The 8606-nt window shown below is 60.2% G+C and overlaps 2 non-coding genes across 2 annotated transcripts; both read left to right on the top strand.

The window, feature by feature from the left end:
- Window positions 1–3932: 3932 nt before the first annotated feature.
- LOC142792229 (small subunit ribosomal RNA) lies at window positions 3933–5747 on the top strand. The gene has a single exon (XR_012890758.1). It is a non-coding gene; the product is annotated as a small subunit ribosomal RNA (ribosomal RNA).
- Window positions 5748–7466: 1719 nt separating this feature from the next.
- On the top strand, window positions 7467–7619 carry LOC142792221 (5.8S ribosomal RNA). The gene has a single exon (XR_012890750.1). It is a non-coding gene; the product is annotated as a 5.8S ribosomal RNA (ribosomal RNA).
- The last annotated feature ends 987 nt before the right edge of the window (window positions 7620–8606 follow it).

Below are 8606 nucleotides of genomic sequence, written 5' to 3'. Positions count from 1 at the left end.
AAAAATTTTCGACCTTCTTTTTTGCTGGTCGAGCTCGGGTAACCCAGGTCGCAATGGGAGCCGCGCACGAAAGCGGCGTCGCGAGACGCGTTCGCGGTCGCTAGTCGCACGAGCTCGGCAACCGCGTCAGCCGGCGCGGAGTTCGGGATGCCGACGGCTAAGTGGGTACCGCTGCTCGGATGTTCGCCGTTTTTGGCCGAGTGAGTGCTGGCACTCCGGTGAAGCCAAGGAGCGCCAATTCGTGCACGATATCGGCGTCTTTCGACGTGCCCGCCGGCCACCGCCGCACGAGTACGGCAAACCGCGTCTGCCGGGGCGGGGTTCGCGACGCGTACGCAATAGTGGGAACCGTCGCTCGGATGTTCGTCGTCTTTGGCCGAGCGAGTGCTGGCACTCCGGCGAAGCGAAACGGGGCCGATTCGGGCACGATATCGGCGTATTTCGACGTGCTCGCCGGCGACCGTCGCACGAGTACGGCAAAGCGCGTCTGCCGGGGCGAGGTTTGCGACGCCGACGAAAAAGTGGGAAGCGCCGCTCGGATCTTCGCCGTTTTTGCAGGAGTGAGTGGCGGCCCTCCTGCGAGACCAAGAAGCATCGACTCGCGCACGATATCGGTGTCTTTCGACGTGCCCGCCGGCCACCGCCGCACGAGTACGGCAAACCGCGTATGCCGGGGCGGGGTTGGCGACGCCGACGCAAAAGTGGGAACCGCCACTAGGATGTTCGCCGTTTTTGGCAGAGTGAGTGCTGGCACTCCGGCGAAGCGAAAGAGCGCGAATGCGCCCACGAAAGTGGCGTGTTTGGACGTGCTTGACGACGACCACCGCAGGAAAACGAAAAACCACGTCAGCCGGGGCGAGCGACCCATGGCGGTCTGGGTGCTTATCGCTGCTATTATAGGGGCACCCCGGCAGACGCAAAAAAAAAAAAAAAATTTTTTTCGACATTCTTTTTTGCTCGTCGACCTCGGGTGACCCAGGTCGCAGTGGGAGCCGCGCACGAAAGCGGCGTCGCGAGACGGCTTCGCGGTCGCTAGTCGCACGAGCTCGGCAACCGCGTCTGCCGGGGCGGAGTTCGGGACGTCGACGGCTAAGTGGGAACCGCCGCTCGGATGTTCGCCGTTTGTGGCCGAGTGAGTGCTGGCACTCCGGCGAAGCCAAACGGGGCCGATTCCGGCACGATATCGGCGTCTTTCTACGTGCTCGCCGGCGACCGTCGCACGAGTACGGCAAAGTGCGTCTGCCGGGGCGGGGTTTGCGACGCGTACGCAATAGTGAGAACCGTCGCTCGGATGTTCGTCGTCTTTCGCCGAGCCAGTGCTGGCAATCCGGCGAAGCCGAACGGAGCCGATTCGGGCACGATATCGGCGTCTTTCCACGTGCTCGCCGGCGACCGTCGCACGAGTACGGTAAACCGCGTCAGCCGGGGCGGAGTTCGGGACGCCGATGCGAAAGTGGGAAGCGCCGCTCGGATCTTCGCCGTTTTTGGAGGAGTCAGTGGCGGCACTCCGGTGAAGCCAAGGTGCGCCAATTCGCGCACGATATCGGCGTCTTTCGACGTGCCCGCCGGCCACCGTCGCACGAGTACGGCAAACCTCGTCTGCCGGGGCGGGGTTTGCGACGCCGACGCAAAAGTGGGAACCGCCGCTCGGATGTTCGCCGTTTTTGGCAGAGTGAGTGCTGGCACTCCGGCGAAGCGAAAGAGCGCGAATGCGCCCACGAAAGTGGCGTGTTTGGACGTGCTTGACGACGACCACCGCAGGAAAACGAAAAACCACGTCAGCCGGGGCGAGCGACCCATGGCGGTCTGGGTGCTTATCGCTGCTATTATAGGGGCACCCCGGCAGACGCAAAAAAAAAAAAAATTTTTTTCGACATTCTTTTTTGCTCGTCGACCTCGGGTGACCCAGGTCGCAGTGGGAGCCGCGCACGAAAGCGGCGTCGCGAGACGGCTTCGCGGTCGCTAGTCGCACGAGCTCGGCAACCGCGTCTGCCGGGGCGGAGTTCGGGACGCCGACGGCTAAGTGGGAACCGCCGCTCGGATGTTCGCCGTTTGTGGCCGAGTGAGTGCTGGCACTCCGGCGAAGCCAAACGGGGCCGATTCCGGCACGATATCGGCGTCTTTCTACGTGCTCGCCGGCGACCGTCGCACGAGTACGGCAAAGTGCGTCTGCCGGGGCGGGGTTTGCGACGCGTACGCAATAGTGAGAACCGTCGCTCGGATGTTCGTCGTCTTTCGCCGAGCCAGTGCTGGCACTCCGGCGAAGCCGAACGGAGCCGATTCGGGCACGATATCGGCGTCTTTCCACGTGCTCGCCGGCGACCGTCGCACGAGTACGGTAAACCGCGTCAGCCGGGGCGGAGTTCGGGACGCCGATGCGAAAGTGGGAAGCGCCGCTCGGATCTTCGCCGTTTTTGGAGGAGTCAGTGGCGGCACTCCGGTGAAGCCAAGGTGCGCCAATTCGCGCACGATATCGGCGTCTTTCGACGTGCCCGCCGGCCACCGTCGCACGAGTACGGCAAACCTCGTCTGCCGGGGCGGGGTTTGCGACGCCGACGCAAAAGTGGGAACCGCCGCTCGGATGTTCGCCGTTTTTGGCAGAGTGAGTGCTGGCACTCCGGCGAAGCGAAAGAGCGTGAATGCGCCCACGAAAGTAGCGTATTTGGACGTGCTTGACGGCGACCGCCGCAGGAGTACGAAAAACCACGTCAGCCGGGGCGAGCGACCCACGGCGGTCTGGGTGCTTATCGCTGCTATTATAGGGGCACCCCGGCAGACGCAGAAAGAAAAAAAAAAATGGGGACATGGCGTGCGTCACCGTGCGGCTTCGCAGCGTTGCCGAAGTCGCCGAGCCCTTCGACTGAGCCGAACGGCGGACAGGGAACGTTGGTCGGCCGTTCTAACCTGTCGGTGCCACGCCGAGACGTCGTTAAGGAAAACCGCGTCGTGGGCCTCTACGACGCCGTCGAGTCGTTGTACGTTTGGTGTCCAGCGTGTCGGCGGCGAGTAGCGGACACGTCGTTCACGACTTCGGTCTTTCGCAGTCGACGCGAACTTGCGGAGAGTCGTGGTGCCTCACGTTTTCGGCAGAAACCGCGGCGGAATTTTCCCGTGCGTGCGCGCACGACCTCGGTGCTGTGCCGTCAGCGTAGTGTTGCACAAACTCGTGGCCTACCCAAGGTGCGGTACGTTTGCGGCCGTATCCTCGGTGGGAATTTCGTGAGTAGGGTCGCAAATTCTACGACCTCGGCGGGTTTGAGAGCGACGTAGACTTGTGGCACGCTCAACATGCCACACGTTTCGGGGCACACCCGCGGTGAAATTTTCTCGAGTACGCTCGTATTAGGGCCCAAGGAGGTCTGGGTACTTATCGCTGCTATTATGTGGGGGTTCTCGTGAGCGGCGTACGCGAAAGCGACCGGGTGTCTGATATGCGGCGGGCTTCGGCCTCGTCAAGCGTGTCCTCGGGTCTGCTCCAGGGGAATCCACGGCAGTCGTCTGCAGCCTCATCCGCTTGATGCGTTAGGGGCTGGTTGTCGGACGGTGCCGTTTTACCACGATATCGAGGTGTGTTCCGTGTCGTCCTCGGGCGATTCAGATGCGAAAGCGCCGAAGACGCGGGCGTGACCCGTCGTCTGGCGGCTTTGCAGTCTCGGCTCCGTTGCTAGTTCCGGCCGGTCCACCGACAGTGCAGCGGGCTTGGGCAACCCGCACGGCGCGACCGAGTCGATGCAACGAAAAAGAGCGAGCATGAACGTGCTTCTTGCCGCACGGCTCCCACTCGTCTTTCGGGAAGGTTGTGCCGTAGCGAGCTCGAACGCCGTCATCTCGGAGTGCAAAATAAGCGTGTTGGGGCGCCTGAAGGTGGCCTCCGCCGCACACAGACTGCGTCCGGCCCGCCGAGGGCGAGGACGGACGCGCAGTCGAACGATTACCTGGTTGATCCTGCCAGTAATCATATGCTTGTCTCAAAGATTAAGCCATGCATGTCTAAGTACATGCCGAAATAAGGCGAAACCGCGAATGGCTCATTAAATCAGTTATGGTTCCTTAGATCGTTTCTTCCTACTTGGATAACTGTGGCAATTCTAGAGCTAATACATGCAGTGAGCCTGGAGCCCTTTGGGTAACGGGTGCTTTTATTAGACCAAGATCGATCGGGTTTCGGCCCGTATTGTGTGGTGACTCTGGATAACTTTGTGCTGATCGCATGGCCACGAGCCGGCGACGTTTCTTTCAAGTGTCTGCCTTATCAACTTTCGATGGTAGGTTACTTGCTTACCATGGTTGTTACGGGTAACGGAGAATCAGGGTTCGATTCCGGAGAGGGAGCCTGAGAAACGGCTACCACATCCAAGGAAGGCAGCAGGCGCGCAAATTACCCACTCCCGGCACGGGGAGGTAGTGACGAAAAATAACAATACGGGACTCTTTTGAGGCCCCGTAATTGAAATGAGTACACTCTAAATCCTTTAACGAGGATCAATTGGAGGGCAAGTCTGGTGCCAGCAGCCGCGGTAATTCCAGCTCCAATAGCGTATACTAAAGCTGCTGCGGTTAAAAAGCTCGTAGTTGGATCTCAGTTCCAGACGAGTAGTGCATCTACCCGATGCGACGGCTCGGACTGAACATCATGCCGGTTCTTTCTTGGTGCACTTCATTGTGTGCCTCGAGATGGCCGGTGCTTTTACTTTGAAAAAATTAGAGTGCTCAACGCAGGCGAGTCGCCTGAATAAACTTGCATGGAATAATAGAACAAGACCTCGTTTCTGTTCTGTTGGTTTTTGGAATACGAGGTAATGATTAAAAGGGACGGACGGGGGCATTCGTATTGCGGCGCTAGAGGTGAAATTCTTGGACCGTCGCAAGACGAACTACTGCGAAAGCATTTGCCAAGAATGTTTTCATTGATCAAGAACGAAAGTCAGAGGTTCGAAGGCGATCAGATACCGCCCTAGTTCTGACCATAAACGATGCCAACCAGCGATCCGCCTGAGTTACTCAAATGACTCGGCGGGCAGCTTCCGGGAAACCAAAGTATTTGGGTTCCGGGGGAAGTATGGTTGCAAAGCTGAAACTTAAAGGAATTGACGGAAGGGCACCACCAGGAGTGGAGCCTGCGGCTTAATTTGACTCAACACGGGAAAACTTACCCGGCCCGGACACTGGGAGGATTGACAGATTGAGAGCTCTTTCTTGATTCGGTGGATGGTGGTGCATGGCCGTTCTTAGTTGGTGGAGCGATTTGTCTGGTTAATTCCGATAACGAACGAGACTCTAGCCTATTAAATAGGTGCGGGGTTCCCAGCACCTTACAACCTTCTTAGAGGGACAAGCGGCTCCTAGCCGCACGAAACAGAGCAATAACAGGTCTGTGATGCCCTTAGATGTCCGGGGCCGCACGCGCGCTACACTGAAGGAAGCAGCGTGTCTTTATCCCTGTCTGAAAAGACTGGGTAACCCGTGGAACTTCTTTCGTGATTGGGATAGGGGCTTGCAATTGTTCCCCTTGAACGAGGAATTCCCAGTAAGCGCGAGTCATAAGCTCGCGTTGATTACGTCCCTGCCCTTTGTACACACCGCCCGTCGCTACTACCGATTGAATGATTTAGTGAGGTCTTCGGACCGATGTCCGGCGCGGCCTTTCGGTTGCGCCGGTCTGTTGGAAAGATGACCAAACTTGATCATTTAGAGGAAGTAAAAGTCGTAACAAGGTTTCCGTAGGTGAACCTGCGGAAGGATCATTAACGGATTGTGAAGGGTGAGCGCCTCAGCTGCGTCTGCGCCCGACACTTTCTGCCGCTGACCCCGTTTGGACGCGGGGTCGGCTTTTCCCCACGGGGCTGCCTGAATGTGGAGCGGCACCCCGTGACAAATTGTTGCGCCCAGCGGACGCCAACACCGCGACCTTGGACGGTCGGCCAGGTGGCGGACGCGGGTACAAACGGCGCAACGCACTCATAGGTCGGCTTTCGACCCGCCACTGCACCGTGGCTCGAAGCGCTCGAAATGCGCGACCCGACCGCTGCGGGACCGCCTAGTACTGTAAACAGGAGCGGCGGAGCGCGAACGGCGAGTCGTGGTTACGTCGGTAGAAGGCGAGGCTGCGCGTTCCCGAAACGCCAGCCGAGTGCCCTCCCGACCGTTCGAGCGTGCAAGAACGAGACCCGACAATCGCGCGGCGACTGCCAAGTACGAGAGGAACGGCACAAGCGTCGGCGGTCGGTCAAGGAACTGGCGATGTGACGGGTCCGCTGTGCACCAGTGCATACCGTCCCGCCGTCCGCGGCAAGCGCCTCCGCGTCCTCGGGTGACGGAGGCTGCCGGTCGGTTCTTGCAGGCGAGGGATCTCGCTGGCACCGGTTCGCGTTGACGCGCGGCCGGTCATGGCACGGCGATGCGACGGCCGAGGTGCGCAGTACTCGATGGAGGAACCGCACGCTCCGATGACCGTCCCGCCCTCCGCGGCGTATGCGTACCGACCGTAATGGTTGCAGCAGCGCCGGCCGGCTTTTGAATTCGCCACACGAAACACGGTGCGAGATCGCGGTTAGGGGAGCGTCGACGTTGCCAGGCGTTTTGCTTGCTGCCGAGGGAAAGGCGGCACGGCCACGTCGCGCTCGTCGCGATTAGCGGGTCTGCGCGCTTTGGGAAGGTGCCGCAACGACTTGCCGAAAGAGGAAGCACGGAAGAACGAGGGACTTGGACGTCCCGACAATTGAACGCACTTGCGGCCAGGCCCTTGCTGGCTTCGTTCTTCCGCCTCGAGTAGGCTCGTACGCGGCTCCGGCGCCGAAAGTGGTCCTTGGCACCGACTTCGGTGGACGTGGGAAGTGCCGCGCAAGTACGGCGCGCCTGGCTCCACCTGTTGGCTAAAGTAGGCAGCCGGATCGGCATTTTGGTGTGCGGTGGCAAACCGTGGATGCGAAAAAAGCTTGTGCGATTTCGTGGAACAAAAAGCGGGGGTCCCCCTTTTTATGCGGAGGAGACCGACCCGCCCGCCGTGGTGAACCGCGACGCCACGGTAAAAACGGGAGAGGCTTGTCGATGGGACCGTGCATCCCGCGCTCCACGGAGGCCGGGAGGCGGCCGCCCGAGGAAATGTGTAGCCGTCGAGGCCCGCATCTGCGTGCACTCTTATCCAAATGGGTGTACCGCAGGCATTTTCTGGTTAGGCGGGCCAATGAGAGCGAGCACACAACGATACCTACGGGTCCGGCTTGGAGAACCGGCTTCGACGCCTCCCGAGTATTTATAGAGGGGTGGACCACGAAAGCACTCGCAAGTAGCGGAAGCGAAACGCCGTCCGAAACACACCGTTTGCTCGATTTGCGGCAGCCGAAAAAGGCGCGGCAGAGTTTTGGAGTCCAAGCGTGCGCTGAAAAGCGCCCTTCTTGGCCACTGTTTGGCCGAGTGCCAGAAACGTTTGGTTTTGACTGTACGGAATTGAACAAACACTTTTTCACGACTCTAAGCGGTGGATCACTCGGTTCTCGGGTCGATGAAGAACGCAGCCAGCTGCGAGACTTGGTGTGAATTGCAGGACACACTGAGCACTGATTCTTTGAACGCACATTGCGGCCTTGGGTCTTCCCTTGGCTTCGTCTGTCTGAGGGTCGGATCACATATCAAGAGAGCCTTCGGCGCACAAGGGAACGTGAGCCGTCGACTCGTTTTGACCGCGTCGGCAACACGGACAGCACGCTGAACACCTCACAGCGAGCGCCAACAGCGGCCACTCAAGGGCGAGACGGTGGCGACCGTCGTGCCAGAGCCCAACCGAAACGGGGGCGACCGACTGCATTGAGGATGTGGCACCTCGTTGAGACCGCCGCAGGACTTCGAGTCGGAAGGAAGCCTGCAGGGAAAGTGCGGTCGAGGTTGCGTACTCCTCTCTGCGACCGGGCGCGCAAGAGCTGCGAGAGCCACGGACGCGCAACTTTAACGCACGGTAAACACGAGGAGCGAAAGCCGGCCAGCAAAGCTTCTCCAGCCGTGCGCAAAGTGCGCGAGATCGCAGCCTTGCGTTGCGCTTGTTGCCCTCGAAGTAAGCAGGGTGTCCCGTAGACCGGGCGCTCGAACACGCTGCGGGGCCGTGCCTCCTCCAGGCTTTGCCGCGCGAACAGGGAACGTTCGCGCGCAAAGCGCAGGGAGGTGAGGAGGCTGCGCCCGACGTTTGCGGTTCGCTGCGTACGCGGTTGATGCGGAGAGCACGGCGCGACGACTTGCCGCGAAGCGGAAAAAGTCTCCCGCACGAGTTGGCGAAACGTTGGCGAAGCTTAAGGCGTTCTCGTCGTAGTCCGCCGTCGGTCTAAGTGCTTCGCAGTTCCCGTCCCGTTCAAAAAACTGGGCCACTCCAGTTGGGGCGGGGGCGACGCTACACGAGACGATGCCTCTCGCCAGGCTGCGTGGCTGCCCTTGCGGCGGCGGCGACTGGCCTCGGCGGTGTTTGGGCTTTCGACACGGTCGTTTATCACGCAACTGCTCGGACGACGCACGCGCGCAGCGGAATGCCGCTTGCCAGCCTTGTGAAGATGTGACCCTGTACAGGGTTGCGGGCGCACTTGGTAGGGCGTCGTACTCGGTTCGCGATGGGTTTACGAACG

This window comes from Rhipicephalus microplus, unplaced genomic scaffold (genome assembly GCF_043290135.1).
Source record: "Rhipicephalus microplus isolate Deutch F79 unplaced genomic scaffold, USDA_Rmic scaffold_208, whole genome shotgun sequence".
Taxonomy (NCBI): Eukaryota; Metazoa; Arthropoda; class Arachnida; order Ixodida; family Ixodidae; genus Rhipicephalus; species Rhipicephalus microplus.
Note: the sequence above shows the minus strand (reverse complement) of the source record. Positions and strands in the feature narration are given on the sequence as shown.